At 40.1% G+C, this 11,679-nt stretch overlaps 1 long non-coding RNA gene across 1 annotated transcript in view; it reads right to left on the bottom strand.

The window, feature by feature from the left end:
- Nucleotides 1–561: 561 nt before the first annotated feature.
- LOC308595223 overlaps nt 562–11,679 on the bottom strand; it is a 40,666-nt gene continuing 29,548 nt past the window's right edge. The window contains exons 2-3 of the long non-coding RNA XR_014011937.1: nt 1,596–1,734; nt 562–653 (exon numbers count right to left, since the gene is read on the bottom strand). This is a non-coding gene — a long non-coding RNA (uncharacterized lncRNA). The remainder of the gene's footprint in view (nt 654–1,595; nt 1,735–11,679) is intronic.

The following is an 11,679-nucleotide window of genomic DNA, read 5'->3' as shown; positions in this document are numbered from 1 at the left end:
ACTTCTAGATGTTGGGTTAAAATGTAATTTACTTTGTGTATTTTCAAACATGATTGGATCTCATTTCCATGTGCTTGCTAAATAGAGACAATTTGCAATGACATTTCCCCCAGGGGATATCATGAAAGGAAAATGATAATATAACATTAATTGGATCTTTTTTAAAAAAAAAAATCTGCTTCTGTGAAATTGTTCAGTGGTATGCCAGGTTCAGGAGAACATCACCATTCTGTCATTATCCAAATCTTCTAATTATCTGAGCTTACTTTACATTCCTTGTGTAGAATTATGTAAATCCTCATTTGTACAAACTTCAATATAAGAAACAACCACCTATCGCTATGTCAAGCCACTGAAACCAATAGAGTTGTTCTGAGTTGCAAAATATCAGTGCATTGTTTTAAGTAGAGAGAAAAAAATGTTTCTCACCCATAGCACATTGGCAGAAATAAAATTTTCCTCTGCTGATACACTGTTCCTGTTCCCCCCAGATATTTTCTTAGTTTTACAAAAAAAAGGTGGACGAGAGTCAATGCATAATTATCTAGTAGTGAGTTCTTTCTTATTCTTTTCCGTACCTCCTGCAATCTGGTGATTATGTGGCTCTTACATTTAGTTTTGTCAGCGTATTCTACGTGGACAAGGACAGAAAGCTAAAGAAAAGGAAAACAGAAAGGGAACAGAAGGAATTCAATAGGGAATGAACTGGTAATTACTTGTTCATAGAAAAGAACTTGAAATTTATCTGTCTCATTTGTTGTGATGGAGTTGCTATTGCAAAGGATTAGGAGGCCATTAAGAGACAGAACACCAAGCCAATTTTATGAACTCAGGCAAAAGGAGGAGAGAACGGCAGGCAAAGGCACTACAATGGTAGATAGACCTGCAACAAAATGGATGAACTTGACTTAGAACCATGTAGCAGCAGTAACCAATTTATGTCTGTGCTTTATGTCTTGACACATCAGCTGTTACTTCAAACTACTGTTCACCTGCTTTAACTTAATCACTTTGAGGTTGTACTTGATAGAAGAGGATACAGTGACCTCATTTCCTCTACAGACTTTTCTGCTGCAATATAGCTTAATACATTTTTTTTACCCCCACAAGTGAAATTTAGAAATTCTTACAGCTGCTTTTCTTATTAGGTGGACCCCTGTGTGGAGGCTACCAAAAAAAGCTGTAGCATGGCAGCCGGCAGCCCTATGTGGCAGTCCTAACATGTATTCCCCTCCCACATCCTAATATGCAACATTCCTTTCTAGATATTCTGTATTTCCCAGGGAATCTCCATTATTATGACATTATCTGCTACAAGGAATGTGTGGCAGTGGCCCAAAGAATTTTCACATAATCCAGAGAATCTGCATGGGAAGGTGCATTGATGATTATCTATATCTGACAACTGTATAAATCATTGATTCTGCCAGATTGAGAGAAGTAATCCCAAGTGCCAAATTTCAAATTTAAACTTTAAAAATAAGAGTTTTAGCCAACAGTCATAGATATTTAAACACATTTCAGCAAACCAGATATTTTAATCTTAAATCCAATTTCCAAAAAATTGAATCTAGGGAAAGTTACTGGGAATGTACCTGTTCTTTTCACTGCTACAGCTTGGTCTGATTCAGCCATCTCAAGTCTGAAGAGTTTTGTACTTGGTAAATATCTTCAGTTCATTGCAAAGAAGGATCTGCAGTTTGTCACACATCTCAGCACAATGAGAAATCTTTCCTTCAAATAAATAAAAATGATAAAACCAGATCCCTCAAAGTGAAGTTAAACTCTTATCACAGAAAGTTCAGAGCATGTTTTAAGAAGAGGATTGTAGGAAACAACTTTTTCATTGAAGCTTCCACGAGAACATGCTGAGAAATATATCTGTCGCTACAACTCCCAACACTCAAAAGGTTGAAGGGCAAAATTGGTTAATCTTCCATTTTGGGACAATATAGTGAATGTAGTACAGTTTTGGGAGAGTGTAATAAAAAATAAAATATCTCTGCTTATTCTCAGTACACATGGCTTTTTGATCACGTACCTCCACTATAGCATCTCTGCAAGCATAATTTAACTCTATGAAACAGGCAATTTCAATGGCACCTTAGACAAAATTACTGTGAGGAACACAGTGAGCAGCTCCCAGTGTTTTTCTATGTAAATGAAAAGCTGTTGCTAGGAAATTATAAATAATTATTGATTCACAAGCACTCATGGCATGCTTCTAATTGAATAATGTGCATTTGCTTTTGTAAACACTTGCTATATTTCATTATCTATACTTTTCATCAGAAAACTAGGGCTCTGCTTTCAGTTATGTGAGCAATACCACAGCCATTACCCCCCAAAATAAAATGGTGTCTGGGAGGTCAGCCAATTTATAGAGCAATGTAAGATGCACAAAAGTCCTATCTAAGCATTCCCATGCATTTTAACAATTGTGTGAATGTGACAGCAAAGTTGTGCATGCTGACCTCAATCCTGCATTGCAGTCTTACCAGCCCCCACCCACAACCACCAATCCATGCGTTGATAGGGCACATCTGTCAAAAAGAGCTGCCTCTTCATGCATAGGCTTCTTCTGTGATATAGAACTCAATTTTTAAGCTCCTCCAACTTAATATAACAGCAAAGAGCTCCAGTATGAAGTTGTAGTCATTTTTACGTGAGTACATCTGCACACACCTGTATGGATGTACTTACTTTTGATTTTCCACTTCAGGTACCAAATGTCCTTAAAGGCAGCACTAGGTACTTTAATATAAACTGGAAGTGTGAGAAGGTTCCTTTGATAAGGCAGAAATTTTGCATGGTGACTACATGAAGTTATTTCTATAAACTATGGGTCTATGAGCAACGGCTGATTTCACAATTGCTTCTGTCTGTTGTAGAAGAGTGGAGGTTGGGTTATAGCTGTAATCCTTTTTGCATGTTTGTTGCAGTTCTTGCATATGCATCCAGTGCATATTTAACTCCATGTAAAGAAATGTTCTTCTGCACTGTGATTCATTACTAGAAAGCATCCCATTTTCCCTTTGAAAAAATCTGTTTAAGAGCTTACTGGACTGCTTTAGAATTATCTTTTCTCTAGATATGTAAGTAGACAACAATGACTGACACCTTAATAAAAAGTAGCTACATTCTCTGAATTTGTTCTTCCCTAGGCTGAAGTTACTTGTGGGTGTGAACCCTATGGGTTTAGGAGGATGAGCACAGCATGATGTGCATTTGGGACTTGCACATAGCCCTCCCATTGCAACAGTGAGTATTTTCCTTTCACTTTTAGCATGTCCTGAAATACCAGTTGGGCTGCAACTATACATGTGGGGTGGATGGTAAGTGTGCCATATAGTTTTGAATTTTGCATTTTCTTTTCATCTAAGACAGCATTTCAATGTATTAAAAATATAACAGCACAGAAAATGGATCAGACACTACTTAAGATAATGTTAAGAAAAATCGTAATAATTCTGGGTTTTGTTTTTTAAAATCAAAATATTACCAAAAATAAGAAGTTGATGATAAGGAATTCCATTTTGTGTTGTCACTTGCATTTTTTGTTTAATCCAGTGGGTTTGAAAACTGACAGTCTATCTCCAAGGTCTGCCTGCAGAAGCTCAAAATTTAAGAATGGTTTGGGAAGGAAACACATTAGTTAGGCAGGTATTTCCCTGTCCTTTCCTTTTGATTTAATCTAAACTGGATTCAACACCATTCGATATCAAGAATGACTTTTAAAATATATTACGGGCAGGGGAAGCCTACATCTGTGGTGAAGGAGAAGAAAAGGAAAAGCACAAGGTCAGCCACAGATTGGTGAGGAAGTAGTAGCCTAGGAAGGCAGAGCTGAGGGAGCAAATACTGCCTAGAAACAGTCTGCTTTCTGTCTGCATCTCTTTCTTCTCAGACTGGTTACAGGTTTTCAGATAAAGAGCATGCTCATTTATTTTATATTTTATATACAACAATTCATAAAAATCACAAAGTAATTAACAAGTTATAATATAAAATGCGTAGTCACGACCAGTAAAAAGCAAAGTTATTAAAATCACAAAACAACTCATCAGATGGAAACACCAGCATGATAATATATACTAGTAAACTGTTCAACAGATCAGATTTCGGGGGGGGGGGGCTTAAAACAAGATCAGCAGGACATAGAGCACTGGGTGGTGCATATTACGTAGCAGTGAACCTGCGAAACTGAAGATGCCTGACCCACCTCCAGAGATAAGCAGTTCCACAGATAAGCAGTCTGTGCAGATCACAAGAAATATGTGTAAGTAGGTGAGCAGTAGCATTCTGCGCCAGTTGGAACTTGCAAACCATCAAGGGCAGCCCCATATAGAGTCTTGCAGTAACCTAGATGTGAGATCACCCAGATTATCTAGACAAGAGATAATCACTGTAGCAAGAATGGCCATAGCTGGCAAAACAGCCAAAGCAGGAAATTTCAGCAGTCCAACAGTCACTGGCGCCTCCAGTGACCTAAACTGTATCCAAGAGGACCTCCAAATTATGCACCTGTTTCTTCCCAGAGATTGTAATAGTGTCAAGAACAGGCCACCTCCTCACTCCCCAAACCCAGGAACCTCCACCTAGTCATTTTATTGGCCCTCATGCAATCCATTACTATTGTGCTGCCTTACCTGATTCAGATGGGATGGAGAGATAGATCTGGGGCTCATCTCATTCCAGATACCTAAGTGACCTATCCCAGGGGCACTATATAGATAGTGCCAAGCATAGAGGAAAGCAGGATCACTATTCAGTGGAGCAAATGTCTTCAAGTGCTACTTTCTAGAAGTGATATCAAGTTACATACCACCTGTCATTGTAAAATGCATCCCAGGGTGGTTCACAATACTAATAATAGCATAAATTCTATTAATATGGGCTCATCCGTCCATTTCCAGTCTACAACATTTTGTATGTGTTCTTCCTTAAATCTGTTCCGTCCCTTTTACAAATTAATCTGTAAGTAATCTGTAACAAACAACCCCAAATATGCACTTAGAAGCTGAATGCACATAGAAGTCCTCTTTAGCAGTCATGCTGAATGTGAAGGTTTGATGCAGCTTTTATGTATGCCCCCACTCTCCTTTTCATTCAAATACCTGAACAGGACTTTTAACCTCTATATGAAGCCACTGGGAGAGATCATCAGGGGGGTTGGACTGGGTGTTCATCAGTATGTGAATGATACTCAGCTCTACCTCTCTTTTAAATCAGAACCAGTGATGGCGGTGAAGGTCCTGTGTGAGTGTCTGGAGGCAGTTGGAGAATTGACGGCGGCTAACAGATTGAGGTTGAATCCTGACAAGACAGAAGTACTGTTTTGGGGGGACAGGGGATGGGTGGGGGTGGAGGACTCCCTGGTCCTGGATGGGGTAGCTGTGCCCCTGAAGTCATTTTGGACTCACAGCTGTCCATGGAGATGCAGGTCAAATCTGTGTCCAGGGCAGCTGTCTACCAGCTCCATCTGGTATGCAGGCTGAGACCCTACCTGCCTGCGGACTGTCTCGTCAGAGTGGTGCATGCTCTAGTTATCTCCCACTTGGACTGCTGCAATGTGCTCTACGTGGGGCTATTTTTGAAGGTGACCCAGAAACTACAACTAATCCAGAATGCAGCAGCTAGACTGGTGACTGGGAGTGGCTGCCAAGAACACATAACACTGGTCCTGAAAGACCTACATTGGCTCCCAGTACATTTCCGAGCACAATTCAAAGTGTTGGCGCTGACCTTTAAATCCCTAAACGGCCTTGGCCCAGTATACAGTGGAACCTCTACTTACCACCATTATCCGTTTCGGCGCCCTGTCCTTTAGGCGAAACAGCTCGCTGGTAGACGCGCTGTTGTGTGCATGTGCAGATCGCGGCAGCCTTTTCCGCACGTGCGCGAATTGCAGCAAACCCAGTATTTACTTCCGGGTTTGCCGCAGTCGCGACTTGGATTGGGCCCAAGTAGAGGTGGTCATAAGTAGAGGTTCTACTGTACCTGAAGGAGCGTCTCCACCCCCATCGTTCAGCCCAGACACTGAGGTCCAGTGCCAAGGGCCTTCTGCCAGTTCCCTCCCTGTGAGAAGTGAAGTTACAGGGAACTAGGCAGAGGGCCTTCTCGGTAGTGGTGCCCACTCTGTGGAACACCCTTCCATCAGATGTCAAGGAAATAAACAACTATCTGACTTTTAGAAGACATCTGAAGGCAGCCCTGTTTAGGGAAGTTTTTAATGTTTGATGTTTTAATGTATTTTTAATCTTTTGTTGGAAGCCGCCCAGAGCGGCTAGGGAAACCCAGCCAGATGGGCAGGGTAATTATTTATTATTATTATTATTATTATTATTATTATTATTATTATTATTATTATTATTATTTCATTTCTTAAGAATGCCCATTGTCAATTCTAGAATTCTTCTTGCCCTCTAGATTTCAGGAGTGGTGAGCTGATGGCTGTTGTTTCATTTTAATAAAGATGAGCAATCAATGATTCAATATTCTACATGCAATCTGAAGTGGCATTGTCTGGGAGCAACTTTATCAACAACCTCACCTGTTGTTTATGTGAACAAGGCTTTAGACTTAAGTTGAATTTCTGCCTGGCAAGTCCATAATGAATTTTGAAGCCTTAGACAAATCCACCTGCTTCAAAGGCAGTCATAGAGACTTAAGTATATTTAGCTTCTACATCCTGATCATATGCCTTACAAATATGATATGCTTTCCTCCACCCCTTACAGGCTTACAAATGTCAGTCACTTATTATAGCTACCACATGCCTAATGCTATTGAAGAACCCTTGGTCTCTGTTATAAAGCACACAATAGGTTATTAAAATCAAGGCATTATTACTTTAAAAGAAATAGGATTACCTGTCACTTGTACACATAATAATTTTATCTTGATTACACTAGAGCATATAAACACAGACTTCCCTCTGGGAGTAGTGCTGGTGTTCATAATCAGATATGTTATTATATTGAATTATATTTTCACATTGACAACTCAACAGTTAGCTGTCTCTCTGTGTCTTTCATTTCAAACCACCAGTTCTCAAGAAGTAATTATAATTCTCACTGGGCTAAAACATGACATTTACTACTCAATAGAACAGGAGGTGTGATGGAGAGGTTTTTAAGAATAATGTAAATCATTTTCATATGCATGTTAAAAAAGGAAATAACAATTCACAGAAGAATCCTGTGTGTGCCTACTCAGAAGCAAGCCTCAAAGACTTAAGTGGAACTTACTCTTTGGTAAGTGTGTATAGGATTGCAGCCTCGGTTTTTTAAGTGTTCTGTTTTAAAAAGAACTAGTAGATATGTAAATTAATAAAGTTACTAGGTTTGTTATGTTTACTAGAGAAGGATTCTTGATTCATGAGAGAATAATAGCCCCAGTGATTAAAAATAAATAAACATAGGGTATGATACAGCCAATCTTAAAATCTTTTAAAATCCTTTGTAGCAAACATTAATTATATAAGTAAACATCATTCTAAGAATGTATTTCTCAGCACATGATGTAGGGATGACAGGATTTCCATTACAGTATTCTATTCTTTTGTACTTTCTCTGGTTCATTCTGCCCCAGAGTTCCACTTCTGACTTCTGATTTAATTAAAAGAATTGTAAAATTATTTCTGTAATTGGAAGATTTGCATCTTGCTGCAGCTTTCGGTTTCTTCAATTCATTTTCATCCTTATTGCCCCTGCACCTGTATGCACTGATAAAACATCACAAACAAAAAGCAAGCTTGATGTGACTGTATGTCTGATTGTAAAATGCTAGACGGAATTAATCTGTAGACAGTTGTATGTACAATCAGATCAAGTTTGTTTCTTGTGTGCAATATTTATCAGGGCAAGCAATTGTAAAACAAGACTCCAGGGTATCCTCTGTATTTAGTGGCATCATTAGCGCTGGGCTGTGTGGCACAGGACTGGGGCTCTGAAACTACACACACACACACGCACGCACACACACACACACACACACCCTACCCTGCAGCCACCAAATAACTGCACCGTAGCTGTTCTTTTAAAAGAACAGGCATGCTGCTACTGAACAAAACTTCAGACAAAGTAGAAAAACAAGTTAGAGAATCACATGATGTTCTAAATTAAGTGACAATGGAAAACCCCAAGCTGTCATGTAGCAACATTTTCTCTTGTCCCACTGCTTTCCCCTGAGAAAACCCACTCTTTACTGCTCAGTCAGAGCTAATCGCAATTCAGGTTTTGTCTGGAATGAGGCACAGCAGAGTCTGCAGTGTCTTAGAAATATGGTTTATTCACACATATTTACACCTGAGTTTTATGGAGAGAGCGTTCACAGCCTCTACATCCCAAGAGGGGCTTGTCCTTCCCAGCAGTGCAGCAATGGATTCAAAGGCATCCTAAGTGCCATCCCTATGTCTCTCTGTAAAAGGCACATTCAGTTTCTGCCCCACATTAGGGGTGCCAGTCACGCGCATGTGATGTCACGTGCATTGCGACAAGGCCCAATGTGTCACACGGGTCATGTCACACAGTGCAATGAGGTCTGATGGGGCCCATCATGCCCTCTGAAAGGCCCATTGGGCCTTCCCACAACTGCAATGAGTCCCGCTGGGTCTTGACGCACCATGACGTCACACACGTGATGCGTTGGCTCACCCAACCAGGCCACCACAGTGAAAATGTTGTGGTTGCCTCAGCACCCACAGCCGCCCTGCATAGATGGTGCCTGTGCTCTGTAACAGCCTGATCCAGCTAGCATATCTGCTGCTCACATGGAGTTCTGCCCACTTCCTGCTCCTTCTTCCCAGAAACCCCTGGGCCCCAAACCTCTGTTGTAAAATGATATCTCTTCCTGCGGTGACATCATGCCTCTCCTGTTACCCGGGCTACCTCTTCCTCTGAACTTTTCTATTGTCTTCTGCTAACTAACAGACTGATTGAGGCAAGCACAGTGCCTGCATGGTCAGTTGTTCTTAATGGCCCAGTACCTAGTTCTCCTTCTGTTCTTAATGGCATTGCTATCAGCGATCTCTGGAACTGGAGAACTGGTTCAGCTCCTATTTTTCATTGGCTTGGCACCTTCCCTTTAAACTGCAGAAATCAGCTAAATTCTACCCCTTTACTAAATTTAGGATTATGGGGAGTCTGCCCCTTCCAACAAATTCACACACAGTCAAACCTTGTCTCCCAAACGCCTCTGTTTTGGAACTTTCCAGCTCCCGAATGCCAAAAACTGAGAAATAAATTTTCTGGTTTTCAAACATTTTTCAGAAGCCGAACAATTGATGTGGCTTCCGCTTGAGGGCAGGAAGCTCCTGCAGCCAATCAGAAGCTGCACCTCAGTTCTCAGACATTTCAGAAGCCAAACAGGCTTCCAGAACAGATTACGTTCAACAACCAAGGTTTGACTGCATACACAATGTTCACTATATACTAGTGGGGTGCATTGCCTTTGTGTGTACTGCATATAATGAGGTGAACTGAGGTGATTGGGGTTGGTCTCTCATGCTCCCAGGCTGGATCATGCCATTAAAAGGGCTTGACAAGACTGATCAGAGAGTTTCAGCCACAGTTTTTCCAAGAGAGAAAAAACTAAAGTGACTGGGGAAATGGCCAGAGCTTCAGAGGGCAAGGGTGTATAAGGAAGGAGGTTAAAATAAGAATTGCTTTCTTAGCTTGTATGTAGGTTGTTCTTAAGTAGGGGGCTACACACACACACACACACACACACACACACACACACTGTTGTCAAGAAGACACAGCTAGGAAATGAAACAATTCTGCTGGTATGCACATGCATGCAAAGAATATCTCTGTATCAAGGCCAATGAGCCTTTTTATTATTAATCTTAAACATAAAAATAGATACAGGATAAGGTGATGGTTATTGCCTACCTTTGGGATTTATGTACACATGGAGGAAGAAGACAGATACCAAGGTCTGTCCATACCCCCCAAAATATAATTGGTGGTAATATATAGCTAGAAATACAGGAAAATAAGGCATAAGGCTATACTAGTCTCCTTGTATTATTAAAGCATTGCCCTGAGCAAATAAAATAGATTTGGACATTAACCAAGGAGGTACTATTTCAAAAGTATTGTGGTATAGTTCCTTCTATTCCAGATAATTACATGTGAGAGACAAGCAATCTTGAAATTCTCTACTCTTATGATCTGATTTTTCTTAAAGAAGAAAAATATCCACTTGATTCCACCAGGTTGAGCAGAGAAACAGCATTATTCATATGCAATGCTGCAGATGCCGACATTAAAAAAAAAAAAATTTAAACATGAATTTATACTCTGTAGTAAATGCAGGTTAAGCTCAAATTACTACCGAACCGGAACAACCTACTTCAAAAATTCAGCTTGAGAAATATGACTTCCTCCATGTTTAATTCACTTTGGGCATAATGTCTCTCCGCTGGAAGTAGAAGCTTACCTGAAGCTGTAATGTTTTGCTCTATTTCTGCAAATATACATAAAACAGTGAATAAGATGATATATATTTGAGGTCTTCATGATGGAAACCCATTCTAGATTCTGACCAAGTTACGCTAAGGAACATCAAAAAGGCTAACCAACCCTGATGTACAAGAACGTTTTGACACTTCCATCTATAAAATTCAACCTCAAACCAGCATATGATGTTCTGTAATAATTTCAGGACACACGTCCTCATTTCAGAGGTTTGTTCAACTGCACTTCTGAATCCTGCCTTCACTGTATTGCTTACTGTCTGATATTCCACTCTTTAGAAGCAGTGTGTGATACTCTGTAGCTTTAAAATTTGGTAATTGGGTATAAAATAACAGGAAATAAAAGTGCTGAGAATGTTTACCAATACCGATACTTACATCCCAAAGAAAATCCAGCTGGCTTTCTCAGATGCACAGCTATTATTCTCTAAAGGGAAACAAGGCAAACAACTGGCTGTGTACACACCTGACTTCACCCATATAAACTTGCAAAATGATTTAGAAGAATGCATTGGAACTGCAGGCTTATTTGAATTTGTGGCCTTTGCAATTTCCTTTCCATGGGTCACTGTCTCAAAGAATTACACTCTCACCCTTCCCTATGGTTGGTTTTTACTAGACACTGAAATGTGCAATAAGCACACTGTGGTTGCCGCTCTTAACTTAATTGGCAGTCATTCAAGTTCAATTAGATCTAAAAGGAGGCCTTTCATCTTGCTGCACTGCTACCTGTAAAAGTATAAATTATTTTATGTTTTTCAGACAATGGCTGTACTCATCCACTTTAAATAGCACTATTTCTACACCTCTAGTCATAAAAGGAAAGAAAACCTTTCTGGAAGGGGGTTTACTCCTCAGTTTTATATTACACTAGCAGTCAGTATGAATTCTAGGTCATCCTTCACATAAGCATCTCACTTTGGTCCATTGATAAAAGTCAACACTCTCCTCTGCCTAGCTGCTTTTCAAGGATCCATTAAAGGAAACAACTGCATGGATCCAAGACTCATATATATATATGAGGGTCTGTTTCCACTGGTCTTTTAGCAAAGCTGTTAAATCTTCTTCATCATCATCATCCAAGGATGTTGTGGCATAGATGGCATACATCGGGGCAGGGAGGAATCAAAACTTTCCAAGACTAACTGGAAACTCACAGTAAACACACCTTTAGTTTAAGTCAGGGCAGTGGCGTA

Source organism: Podarcis bocagei, assembly GCF_964188305.1.
Source record: "Podarcis bocagei genome assembly, chromosome: 9".
Taxonomy (NCBI): domain Eukaryota; kingdom Metazoa; phylum Chordata; class Lepidosauria; order Squamata; family Lacertidae; genus Podarcis; species Podarcis bocagei.
This window is presented reverse-complemented; position numbering and strand designations above follow the sequence as displayed.